The 12,419-nt window shown below is 43.4% G+C and overlaps 1 protein-coding gene and 2 non-coding genes across 7 annotated transcripts in view; 1 reads left to right on the top strand and 2 right to left on the bottom strand.

Annotated features, from left to right (window-relative positions):
- Positions 1 to 12,419, bottom strand: part of LOC120790065 (partitioning defective 3 homolog) — a 320,005-nt gene that overhangs the window by 288,979 nt on the left and 18,607 nt on the right. The gene's annotated exons all lie outside the window — the stretch shown is intronic.
- trnaw-cca lies at positions 916 to 987 on the top strand. Its single transcript has one exon. It is a non-coding gene; the product is annotated as a tRNA-Trp (tRNA).
- trnaw-cca lies at positions 8,724 to 8,795 on the bottom strand. Its single transcript has one exon. It is a non-coding gene; the product is annotated as a tRNA-Trp (tRNA).

The raw sequence follows: 12,419 nt of genomic DNA, 5'->3' as shown, positions 1-12,419 counted from the left end.
AAAAATGTATCTTCGAGCTTTTTGTTACTGTCACTAGAGTCAAGAGCCCATGACAAGGGAGCTACATTTCACAATATACTGCAGATGTAACGGGAGTAGCCTGAATTCTCTTCATGTAGCACTGCCAAATGCAACAGCACAGGAATGTACAGCATGCTCGGTTTCACTTTAATGAGATGAAGGTGCAGCGTGGGGAACAGCAGCCCTCACAGGGAGTCCAATATGTAAATCGGATATATGATTACAAGTGTGGCTTAATGTAGCAACTGCAACAGAAGGACATTCAGTTGACAGTTAAAAGTGACATTAGCCTGGTGGCTTGACAGAATAAACCCTGCTGTGTTGACATTGAAAAGATCCGCGGGTTCAAAGACTTTTGTATTCAGCGCAGCACATACGAGCAAATGCTCAGAGTCTTCCAGTGAGTACCGTCCGCCGGTGTTTTCGCTCCTGCCCCAGTGACCTGTTTAGTCACATGTGCGCTTTACCCATTCCTTCATAGACCAAGTGAGTGACACACCGCCCCCCCTCTAGTCTGATCAGGTATCCGCTTATCTGATCCAGTGTGGCGGCTGAGAGGAAATAGAGAGGTGGTTGTTCTCTGTGTGTCACACACACACAGAGACACACACTCGCACTTGCGACATAAGCTCAGACAATAGCTCCCTTCACCCCATTATCTGTCTTTGTATCAGAGAGGGTTTTTCTGTTCCTGTCAAAGACCACACAAAGACTGGTGCCCCGGAGGAGACCGGGGGAGGGAGAAGGGAGGGAAAAAGTGTGTGTGAGAAAGAGAGAGCATGTGCCCGTGCGGGTTTTTTACGATTGCTGCATTAGCTCCTGCAAGTGTTGCTATTCCCACCGGGGTGATGTCAGTCGCTGGATGTCGCTCTCAAATATCCAGCAGCGCTGCAGGACCTCGTGGCGCAACGGTAGCGCGTCTGACTCCAGATCAGAAGGTTGCGTGTTCAAATCACGTCGGGGTCAAACCCTTTTAAAAAGTCTGACAACCCTCACTGCAGCCGGGCAGCCAGGCCTTCACTGTCCCTATCCGGGCCAGTCGGATGAACACAGTTAGAAAGCGGAACACCTTTGTATGACACGCAAATTAGTGAAGGCAAAACAGAGATGGCAGTCGCGCTTGGATTGGATTTCAGCAAAGACAACACAGACACGTTTCTCCTTAGTTAGCACCGGGGAATGTCAAGCATTTGGAGATATTTCCAGAGGACAGATAACAAACAGGATATTGCAGTTTCACAAACAGCAAAGCAGCACAAGCAAGCAACAGTTTACAGGACACATGAAATGTGACTGTGTCTGTTATCTCCTAAAGGCGGCATCAACAAGCTCTGCTCTGGAAACTGAGAAAGTGGGAAAAATCTGATAAGTGTGAAGAGTAAGCGTGACGTGCTGACGTGTGGTCTCTGTTGTCTGTTCATACCAGACTCCTGTTGAATCTAATTTCATTCAGAAAATGAAGAGATAAATACCAAAATCTCACCTAATCTCAAGAAGTCGTTTGAGGAGAACTGCAAAGTCTCCAGAGTTTCACCGCCTGAGCTCAGAGCTTAGACCCCACCATTAGGCTGTGACCTCTGACCTCTGGGAGTACAGACCTCCCTGTGAATCAGCACTCCAGCCCAGTAGTTCAACCTCTCAACCTCCCACTCTTAGAGTTTGTGTTCTGCAGCACAATAATGAATGTTTTTATGGAGTCTATTTTCTCCTCTGTGAGTCATCAACGTCGCAGATGCGTTCTGCAACCCTTGTGCGCACACACACACACAAACCAAATGAAAAATAAATCAAATAGGACAGTAGCAGGCTACTCCTGCTGTAAGGTCACACCTAGTGTAACTTACATTTACTTATGCATGTGTGTGAAACAGAAAACACTTAAAAAGTTTTTTTTTTTAATTTGTTTTTAAGCGGATAAGTCCATTCATATTAAATCAGGAAAGGTGGTTCAGGGCAGAGTTGCTTTCTTTTACACAGACAAAAGAATTAATATCACTGAGATATTGTCACTCTCTCCAGTCAGGGCTGAGAGGTACCGATTACATACACAAACAACCACACACCCCAAACGCAACGGCAGTTGAAGAATGTGTTTTAATGAAAGGCAAATAAAAGCCTAAAATAATGCTGATTAGCATTAAACAGCTAAGATTATTCACCATTTTACCTAAATCCTGACAGAACGACTGCGGTTTACATTATTTTTAACAGGCTGTAGAAATGTCCTCCTATGCAAACAAAAACAGGGTGAGGAATTTAGTGACAGCCCATGTCATCTCGTCAAAACTTCCAAAGCTGACACTGGTAATTCAAGAAGACCTAATCATCGGTTGTTTATAAAACGCAGCACACTGTCTACAACGTTTTGTTCCTCTGAAACGCCGTAGACAGTGCGAGTACAAGCGATGGACGGTGTGCGGGAATCTTGCCTTTTGTTCTCCAGTTATGATTTTGATCCTACGCACCTGTCAGCGAGACCCTGAAGTGTGCTGTTTTTAGCCTTAACGGACCCAACAGACAAGTTTTCTGGTTGACATCGTACATAGCTCTGCACACACACACACAGGAGGCCTACAGGATGTTGCACGTCCACGGTAAACAGCATGACACAAAGAAACTGAACCGGAGACTCAAAAGCTTCACTTAATGACCATGAAGTCTTACTGTAATTAAGTTTAAAGGATTTGCAGTCATTGCACAGTGTAAGTGAGCAGTCCCCAAACATGTTGAGAGAAAACCGCGAGAGAGAGACAGAAAGAGAGGGGTTCGGTACCCGCAAAGAAATGCAATGGAATGTGAAAATGTTTTACGGGCCTATTTGTTGAATCACTACCGCATTGACCCAATTTATACCCAAAACTTACCAACTTTCTGATCACAACCCAACACTAACCCATATCTACATATCGAATATCAATCAACGTATTACACAGTAAAACATCGTACAGGATTCTAGTGGAATCAACTTTTCTCGTCCGCTTGATGTCAATTTCATGTCGATGCGACTCAGAGTGTCGAGTTTTAATCTTCACATCTGAGAACTTATGAACATGGGTTCTCCTGACTCGAACGATGAGTTGAATGAATGAAGTGCTGACAGTTCACTCGACTAATTAAACGGGGTTTTTAAATGAACCTAACTAGCCCCGTTAGCCGACTTCCCATCGAGCGTGTTTGAGAGTTGACACTCTCCACGGACGCTTATTTTCTCTTTGTAGTTCTTCTAGAAAACAGACTCGATGTCAACTTGAGTCACGGTTGTTTCTTCTCGTGCTAATGAAATCAATGCGAACCACGATGAAGGTCAGGACCGAAGTCAGTCCCCACCCCGGTGCACTCGTGATTTATCACAGTCCCTGGGAGCCGTCTCGCATGTTGTCTTTGTACTGACGCGGCTACAAAATGGCTTCGGCAGCTGCGGCTGTAAATTCTTCACATCAGATGACGAGCTGACTCCTTAAACTGAGGAAATGTAAAAGGAAATTGTCTGTAATTAACGTCTGTGTGAAAACAAAGTCACGTCAACTTAATATCTCAGGTTTTCTCAACTTAATTGAACTTATCTAAGTTACTTTTTACATTTTCATTGAGAAAAGTCTTAAAATTCATAAACCCACATTGAACTAACAATGTAACCTAAACTCAGTTAACTCACATTTTTAAATGCAGAGGAGGAACCTTCATTTCTAAGTTGAACGAACTTGAAATGATTCACAGTGTAATTTTCACACTGAGAAATTGATTCATATTTTGGTGATGCATGTCTTACTAACAAAGCTGAGAACAATTAGTGTCTCCACAATAATTTACTCCCACACTTTTCTTAAACCTCTGACAAACTTTAATAATTCTTGTTTTCAACACGGCAATACTTCTTTCAGAACTATCTGTCTTAGAACTCATTTAGATAACTAAACAACTCACAGATCCAGCTGTTATCTGAGTGAGAAAGCACAATTAGCTAGTTACACTGCACTCAGTACAGTTTTAACATGTTTTAGCATTCAGGGCGGTTTTCATAAGCCTAACTCGGCAATGGCCACACTATTGGCTGGCTGCTCTAAAAAAAACAAAAACAAAAAAAACAAAAGAAAATGGGCCAACTACAAATTCACAAAGTCTCAAACTTCTCCACTTGTTCACTCACTGCCATTATTCCAATAAACAACATACTTTCTAATTAATCATTCATTCATTCAACAGTTCAACTGCGTGTGCAGTATGTGGGTTAGTGCCTCATTTGCTGAAACAACATCTTGCATTTAGACGGAACAAACTGCCCAGAAGTTTGTCAATGAATCATTTTTCCCACCTACGGAAACAAGCAAAAGTTCCCACATAACTGGTGAAAATTCCTCCATTGTACTAAGAAATGCAAGTTTCAACGAGTCGACTACTAGATCGATGGCTTTGTGAGATGCATATGTTTGTAGTGCAGGCACATATGAAAGGGTACAAAGATATGCGTGTATTTCTTTTGGCCAACAGTTTACATCTCCCCACCCTGTGCTCTACAGCACAGTGGCAGTGCTGGTGCCATAGAGGTCAGTGAGGGATCAAGCTGGTAATTAAGGCCAGCCTGTCAAGCACAGAGCCTGATCTGCAGCCTCTTGACCTCGAGACCCTCCAAATATCAAACACACCTACACACACAGAGCCAGAGCAGGGATGACTGTCAATTTTCTGCAGAGTCTCAAACTGTAGCCGTGTAGTGGAGAAAAGCAGAGAGCCAGAAAAAATATACTCCTTTCGCCATACGTCAAGAGCACAGAAATTCTTTAGGACAAATGACACCCGATTTCAAAGCTCTCGGATTTGGGATGAGTTGTACGCTTGTCTAAACCTCTGAAGTCGTTTCCCCTGCTGTGATCTGCTTGAGTAGGGGATTCGTAGTCCCTAAACCTTGTTTCTGCAGGACTACAACTCCACACATCACTCGTCATGATAAGCACAACGTGGAAAGCCGAACATCTGGTCTGGATAAAGAAGCAGGTTGCAGCCTATGTGCGTGTGTGAGCGTGTGTGTGCGTGCGTGTGTGTGTGTGTGCGCGTGTGCGTGTGAGAGAGAGTGTGTGTGTGTCCACAAAGGCCAGACATGCTGCCTCATGGCTCAGCATGAGCTGGAACCGCTGCTGCGATGAAAGTTTCACTAACAAATTAAAACAGACATTATCACATGAGGATCTCATTGAGCAGTTTCATAATGATACATCATTAAGCCAATTAAAGAGTAAAACTTCAGACAGGATGTGTCAGTGATTATGAGGCATGACAGACGTAAAAATAAAAATTAAAAAAAACAGCACTGTCCTGCTGTATGACAGAAAGTCTGAGAGGTAACATCAATTAGTGCATTTAAATAACCAGCTTGGGGACATTATTGCCCCAAGTTGTAAGAAGCCCTTTACATGCATTCATTAATAAATGGCCAAAACGTAAGTGTCGACAGCTCACAGTCTGTGTTTAAGCTAACAACTAGCACGTTGGCGTGCATCCCAAAGTCATGTTTTTAGTAGCATGTTTATTAGAAGTCTGTCCAGAGTCCCAGGATAGGTAGCTCGATCGGGCAGCTAGCCAGTTTCATCCCATCTGAGACAAGTGGCCATTAGCAACAGCAGGGGGGCTTTGCACACACATACAAACACACCTCACACACCTTTACTGTCTTGGGAATACGGGACAGGCAAAGTAACACACATTAATTGGGCAACTGGGGTTCAGTAAGGAAAAAAAACAAAAAAAACAAACATGTATATGCAATTATAAGCATGATTACAGTTCCTACCATGAAGCTACAATAAAAATATAATACAATATATCCCAGACTTTAAGACAGGTTGTGGTATACAAATGGTTGTAGTATGAACTGCTTTGTAAAAAGGATCTGGCTAAACGGCTTACTAATGCCTAGAGGCCGATAAACCACGATGAGCGGGTAGGTTCAACCAGGCAGCAAGGTGCTGTTAAAAACTTTCGTTCCTCTGTCTCTGTTGCCCCACTGAAGAGCCCTTTGCAAGACAGACCTTTTATGCTAACAGGACACAGTTCTCTAGCCGACCCTGACCTCTGACCTCATGTGCTGTGGATGGGGGAAAGCTAAAGGACAGTTTCCTCAAGGGGGTTTAATAAAGAGTCTATCTGTCAGTTTCAGACACTCCGTCAGTAGAAATCAACTGAAAGAGGGTGAGCAGAAACAGAGGGTGAGGGTGTCATGTTACTCAACGAGCATTTTAGTCTCCGACCCTGAGGGAGACATCCCATCAGGCCATCTGCTCAGCCCTGGACTGAGAAGAGGAATGGTCCGATTTGGTGCAGATGTGAAATATCTGTGTATTGTAAGAGAGTCGTGGACTGTCGTGAGGTGAAGAACAGACTTTTAAAGAGCGTTATCAATTATCCATCATTCACTGTCAGTGTGTCATTGTCTTTGCATGCTTACAAGGTTTAGTCTTAATTTAGGGAAGGCAATGAGAAGCGAGGAGATGCCAGCGCCAGTATGCAACAATATGGGTGTACAGACAACTAAACCAAGACAGGAAGAGGAGAACAATGAATATATGTTGTCATTTAGTTTCCATATGCAAAAGAGCCACACCAACATTCACAACAATAATTCGCAACAGAATAAATCCCTGTCATTTTTACCCATCAAACAAAATGCTACTCAGTTTGCCAGTTTCTACTGGAACAATGTCCAACACTGGCTGCAAAATGCTGCAGATGGCACTGAAAGTCAGTGTAGTCCCCGCATGTTAAGGCCTGCTGGTTCAGTTTCACTGGTTGGGCACTGCAGGGCTCGTTGTCTACTTAAACAGGCAGCAGTCAGCACGATTTCAGCACACTTTTTGTTTATTATTTCATAAGCACAGAGGTTATGCTTTCCAGATGGGACCTCTAAATGAGCCAAGAGAAACACGGAGCACAGGGTGAATCACCAAGAACAGACAGCCCGGAGTGGGGATGTCACGACAAACACAGCTCTTTCACAGATGGCAGATGTGGAACACAGACAGGTCACACAGTGTTTTCTAGGATTTGTGTTTGTTTGTGTGGTGGAGGAGGAGGAGGAGGAGGAGGAGGTTGTTCCTGGGATCTAAATCTGGAACAACCATCATTAAGTGCTGCACTGTGTCCTCTTTAAAGAGAAACATAAAGTCATTGTTCAAGTTGACACATGGTCAAACTGCAACTCCAGTTATACAGCAGCTACCGGAACAGGAATAGACTTCAGTCAGTCAGGGTATATATCTGTGTTGCCTCTGTGGATGGTGAGTTCACGGGATGGGGTGTAGAGTGTCAGGTTTGGGAATGTAAAATACGAGAGGAGAGATGATCTGCATTTTGCCAGGGAAGAGAGAAATCTGATTTCCTTGTTTAGACACACAGTTTAATTTCAGGACGGACCGATGCCTTAGGTATTCAGTAGGCACTCAGGTATTCACCCAAACGTGTACACTGTCACTTCTGATTTCTAAATACTACCAAATACCTGGACTTATTTGTAATTCAGGTTGGTGACCATGTAATATGACCTCACGGAACATGTGAAGTCCAGAAACCCTGAGGTACAGAACCCATTCGTACCGCGGAGCGTGCTGGCCATGGTTTGTGGAGTAGCAACAGACTGTGACCGTGAAACCCTCTCACACACGTTTTACACCAAAGAAAAGAGGAACAGTTCAATGAAAGAGAACTCTGCTTTGTCTGTGTGTGTATGTGCAAATGTGTGTGTGCAAATCCCAGTAAGTCCAAGAACAACATATGTAGAGCAGACATTGAGATCCTAGGAGTGTAAAGGCCAGCAGAAGGGAGTGGCAGCTCTTTAGACCCACATGTTGAGACAGTGCACCACTCTCACCACATCTGTGCTGCAACTGCAGGGCACAAAACTAGCTCATGAACCCAGTAAAGACTTCTCTAATACCACTTTCATACATAGCTGGTACATTGGAGGCAAAGGAACCTCCCTCTCCTTTCAACAACAAAAAAAAAAACTCGTGTGCCAACTTTCTGTGTTCAACATGTCATGACACTGTTGCAAGCCAAAGACATGTACTACCAAACTACCAAACGGTCAAACCGTGATAATGATCAGCAGGTGTAGACTAGGTTTCCAAACAAGAGGCCTCGGAAATGTAATCCATCACAGCCAATCCACAGCGTCCACCCACTGCCCCACTTTTCAGAATATAAATATAACACATGTAGTCTGGGAAGTACTATTATTGCTTATATTTTTAGAGTATTTAAAATAAAAAATGCTGTATTTAATATAAAAATTCAGTGTTGACACCTGGAGATCACAGAAAACCTACAAAGCCTAAATTTACCACCTTGTTTACATTGATTATGTGTTCTCAACTTGTAATTCTAGTTATCGTGGTTGTTTTTAAACTGGCACTTTAAGGCAGCATACTGCAAGTCATTTATTAGGTCAACTCAGACTATACAGCTCAGGCACACACCACGCATTTCAGTTAGGTGGAAAGTAAACAGCTGGAGGGGGTTGAAAGACAGCTTATAGCTCCACCACGGAAACAGGGACAAACCGATACTCAGTAGGGCAACCAGTCTAGACGACAACATGGCTGACCATCAAGGAAGCCGCTTGCAACCCCATGCAACCAGTCTTACACCTTATATTTGCCATCGTTTGAAAGTCCTACACTTTAGCACATGCACACCAAGGCCTTGAAAAGCTTTGACCCCGACGTGATTTGAACACGCAACCTTCTGATCTGGAGTCAGACGCGCTACCGTTGCGCCACGAGGTCATGATCTGGGCTTGTTGACATCCTCAAGATAAGAGTCAGGAAGCTCTTTACAGGGAACAGGTCTTAATGTTGACCTGACAAAAGGCGGCGCTGTGAAAATGCGTCGCGCAGTCGAAGCCGCAACTGGAAGTAGTTTCTCCATAAGCCATAAGTTAACCTACAGTAGGTCACTCGAGTTAACAGTCCGAAAGCAAACAAGATACTGTACATCAAAAAGAAAAAATATGGAATAAGGAATGAAATGACCGATGTCAATGTCTTGTCAAAATGTGTTCATCTAAACGGCACAATCAACTGTGATCATGTAGCGCTAGTCATTTTCTAAATTGAATGGAATATATAATAAATGGACTTTTGGAAATACAAAGTTTAGAGTCATGTAATGGAAACACATCCCAAGTTGAGGTATTTTAACACAATAAACTGTATTTTTTTCAATAAGTTTCCAATCTAACAGGAACTCGAGAACATCTGATTCTTAGTCAGGGAAGAAGACACACAGATGCAGGGAAGCGGCAAGAGGAGAGGCAGCTGATGAAAGCCACTTTCCAAATGATCACTGGGGCAACCGTCCAAAATCCACAAACACTGACGTCTGAAACTCTGAGCCGCAGAGACTTACAGTAAAGCGATGGACTCAAAAATACATGAGATGTAAACAAAAGGACAGAAAACTGTCTGAAGAGAACAAAGAAAGGAGCAAGAGAGTCCATATGTCTGTTTGTAATTGTAAGGAGCTGGGCCCAGTGTATACACTGTGTTTATGTTTTGGCAATCCTCAAACTGAGCTCTGCTCTCTAAAAATAACCATTGGCTAGTGATAAAAAGTGATTGCTTGGACAAGAACTGACAAAGAAAAATGGACTGCATGCATGTGGACAATCAGACTGAGTGTAAATTTGATCAATCTGATTCTCAATGATAGTTAATCAATAGATTTATCATTAACAGCCCCAGACTGGGTTACATAGACGCTGCATATAATGTATACACCACACAGCACTTTACTGTACATGCACTGGCCCACTTGAGCCACCGGATTTCCATTTGTTTTCCTGAGCAGACCACACTATGTAATAAACAAAGTCTTCAACATCCCTCAATGCCACAGCTCCACACAACTGAAACTGTAATAATCAGGACAATCAGGACCTCTTACTCAGCCATTTCAAACGGTAAAATCGATGAAGGAAAGTGGGCAGAGAGCATCACAGACGGAGCTGGAGAATCATTGAAAAGGGAAAAAATAATGTCTTACGTCCAACATCCCAACCTGGACAAATACTCACTTGCCATTGTGTATAGTGAACAGGTACTGTGTCTCATATCAGCATCACACCTCCCCACTGGGTGGTGGAGGAGTTTACTTCATAGCTGGGGAAATGCTCATTGACCCCGCACAGGAAACAGGCGACACATAGGAAAAGCAGTTGAGCCTGAAGAGAAGCAACATCAGTGGTGAAACATCCGAGCAGGTTAAACGAGCGAGAGGGGGATGAAAGTGAGGCGAGGAAGGCAGAAGGGCAGGAAAGGGGGAGGACACTGAAGAGTGAAAGTGAGAAAGAGGGAAAGGAAGAAGATCAAGGACAAAGGACGTGCTTAACAGTTTAGATGGACAGAATAAACAAAGAGAGGAAAACAGAGGAAGGGAAGCCAATCAACTCGCATCACACTGGGGTCGTATCTGATTTTACATCGGCAGATTGAATTAGGTTTAAGCAACAACAAGGGAAAATTCAAACCTCTCTGGGAGATACAGGTGAAGAGTTTAACCACAAAAAAAAAAAAACTGTCTCACCATCCAGTACCTTCATTGGACTAATCCAAAGGACAAAAGATAGCTGGTTCAAACTGGAAGGCCCTCTGAGCATAAGTCTCTACTAATGGTAAACTAACCTAAACTCTGCAAAGCTGCCCTTCTGTAAACACTTTCTATTTGTTTCGACTCATTGATTTAATTTCCTAACATATGTCATGTAAATACAATGCTGTTAAGCAGCCAACCGCCTCCAGCACACGAACACTTACAGCTAAAACATCTAGTAAGTTGGAAATGCCAGATCGGGATGAACCTTAAAATGTAATCAAAGTTTGGCCAAGGGCGATCTGTCTCCGACATTTCGGCCAAATTCACGTTTGCCATCACACAAACGCACGCAGGCGGCTGGACGGCGCTCACTGAAGCTTCTCTGGCAAAGACAACGGCACAAACTATCGGCTGTTGTGTACGGGATTAGGTAACACGTGCTGTGATATGTCAAGGTTTTGTGATGCAGCGTCTGACTCCAGATCAAAGGGCTGAATGTTCAACTCACGTTGAGGTCAGTGCGATGGAGCAATGCCTTCATAGATCAAAGCCCCACACCAGGGTTATAAAATGACTAAGCTTCTTTCTTCTATTTGGAGAGAGCCTCGGCTACGTAAAACTGAACAACCTGCTGAGCTCATTCTTCCCCACCATAACCTCATTTCTGGTATTTGAGATGTCTCTATCATTTTGTAATTTACTTCTATAAGCGCTGTGCTGCTGGACTACTCATCTATCAGCAGCTCAGTTAACCGGCTGCCAAGTGCCAAAAGGATTTGTTCTTGTTTGTTCTAAAAACTAAATGCCAGCATGATGTTATCTAGATGGATTTCAGATCCAGGCCAGGAATTTCACCAGGAAGTCTCACCGCATGATGGCATGGTTATAGTCATGCCTCTCTGAGATTTTGGCTAGGCCTAATGTACTGCCTGATGCGCTGCTTTTATTTTGGAACGATATTGGGGCATATTTGCCTGTTTAAACAGAGATGCCGTTTGCCACCTTTCCATCGTTATAAGTGCATGACTGTGTTTTTATTTGGCTTGAGCGCCGATTTACGTAAAGTGCGTCACACGGTCATGGTAAAACTATTCTGTTGTAGTAGAATACTACTACAGGGCTGACTACTGTGGTCCAATAATGAATAGGCTTTGCTGTGCTTTGCATTAAGCGGTGCATGTTAATCTTCTCTAGGCAAAGGTTTGCTGAGCACTAGCCCTCTTTTTGTGCACCCCCCCGTCTTGCTCTACATGTCTGCAGCTTGATAATGTCCAGCATAACTGCAGTCTTCTGCTGCTGACTTCTCAGCTAGAGGGCTCTACAGAAATTCATCACGTAACACAAACATCGACATTCAGCAAACAATTCACAGGTGCTCGGACAGACTGGATTTGTGCCATCCAAGCAAATATCTCATAATTCTGATGTGATTATGTTAAAATTCTGATATAAGTTTTCATAAATCTGGGATGGAGATGGTGTGTGCATGACACAGAGGGCCGACATGACACAGCTACAGAATTCAATCCAGTTTTACTTCAGTCTTTGTTTGAGACAGTAGGAAATCCAGCTCTATAAGTCTGCTCAGATTTATGGAGATCGTTGAGAATCGTGGGATAATTATCTCAGTTATGACAACTTTTCTCAAAATCATGAGAAACTATTACTTAAATGTAAAGATGGAGCTATTTTTTTTATTCCTGATGAATGCGATCTGCTTCTGTATCGTGGCGTTTCCCCCTGTGTAAACTCGGAGCGCAGTGTTATAAGGAAACACACATGGCCACTTAGCAAGTCAACCGCTTCTCCATTCACTG

Source organism: Xiphias gladius, chromosome 5 (assembly GCF_016859285.1).
Source record: "Xiphias gladius isolate SHS-SW01 ecotype Sanya breed wild chromosome 5, ASM1685928v1, whole genome shotgun sequence".
In the NCBI taxonomy this organism is placed as follows: domain Eukaryota; kingdom Metazoa; phylum Chordata; class Actinopteri; order Istiophoriformes; family Xiphiidae; genus Xiphias; species Xiphias gladius.
This window is presented reverse-complemented; position numbering and strand designations above follow the sequence as displayed.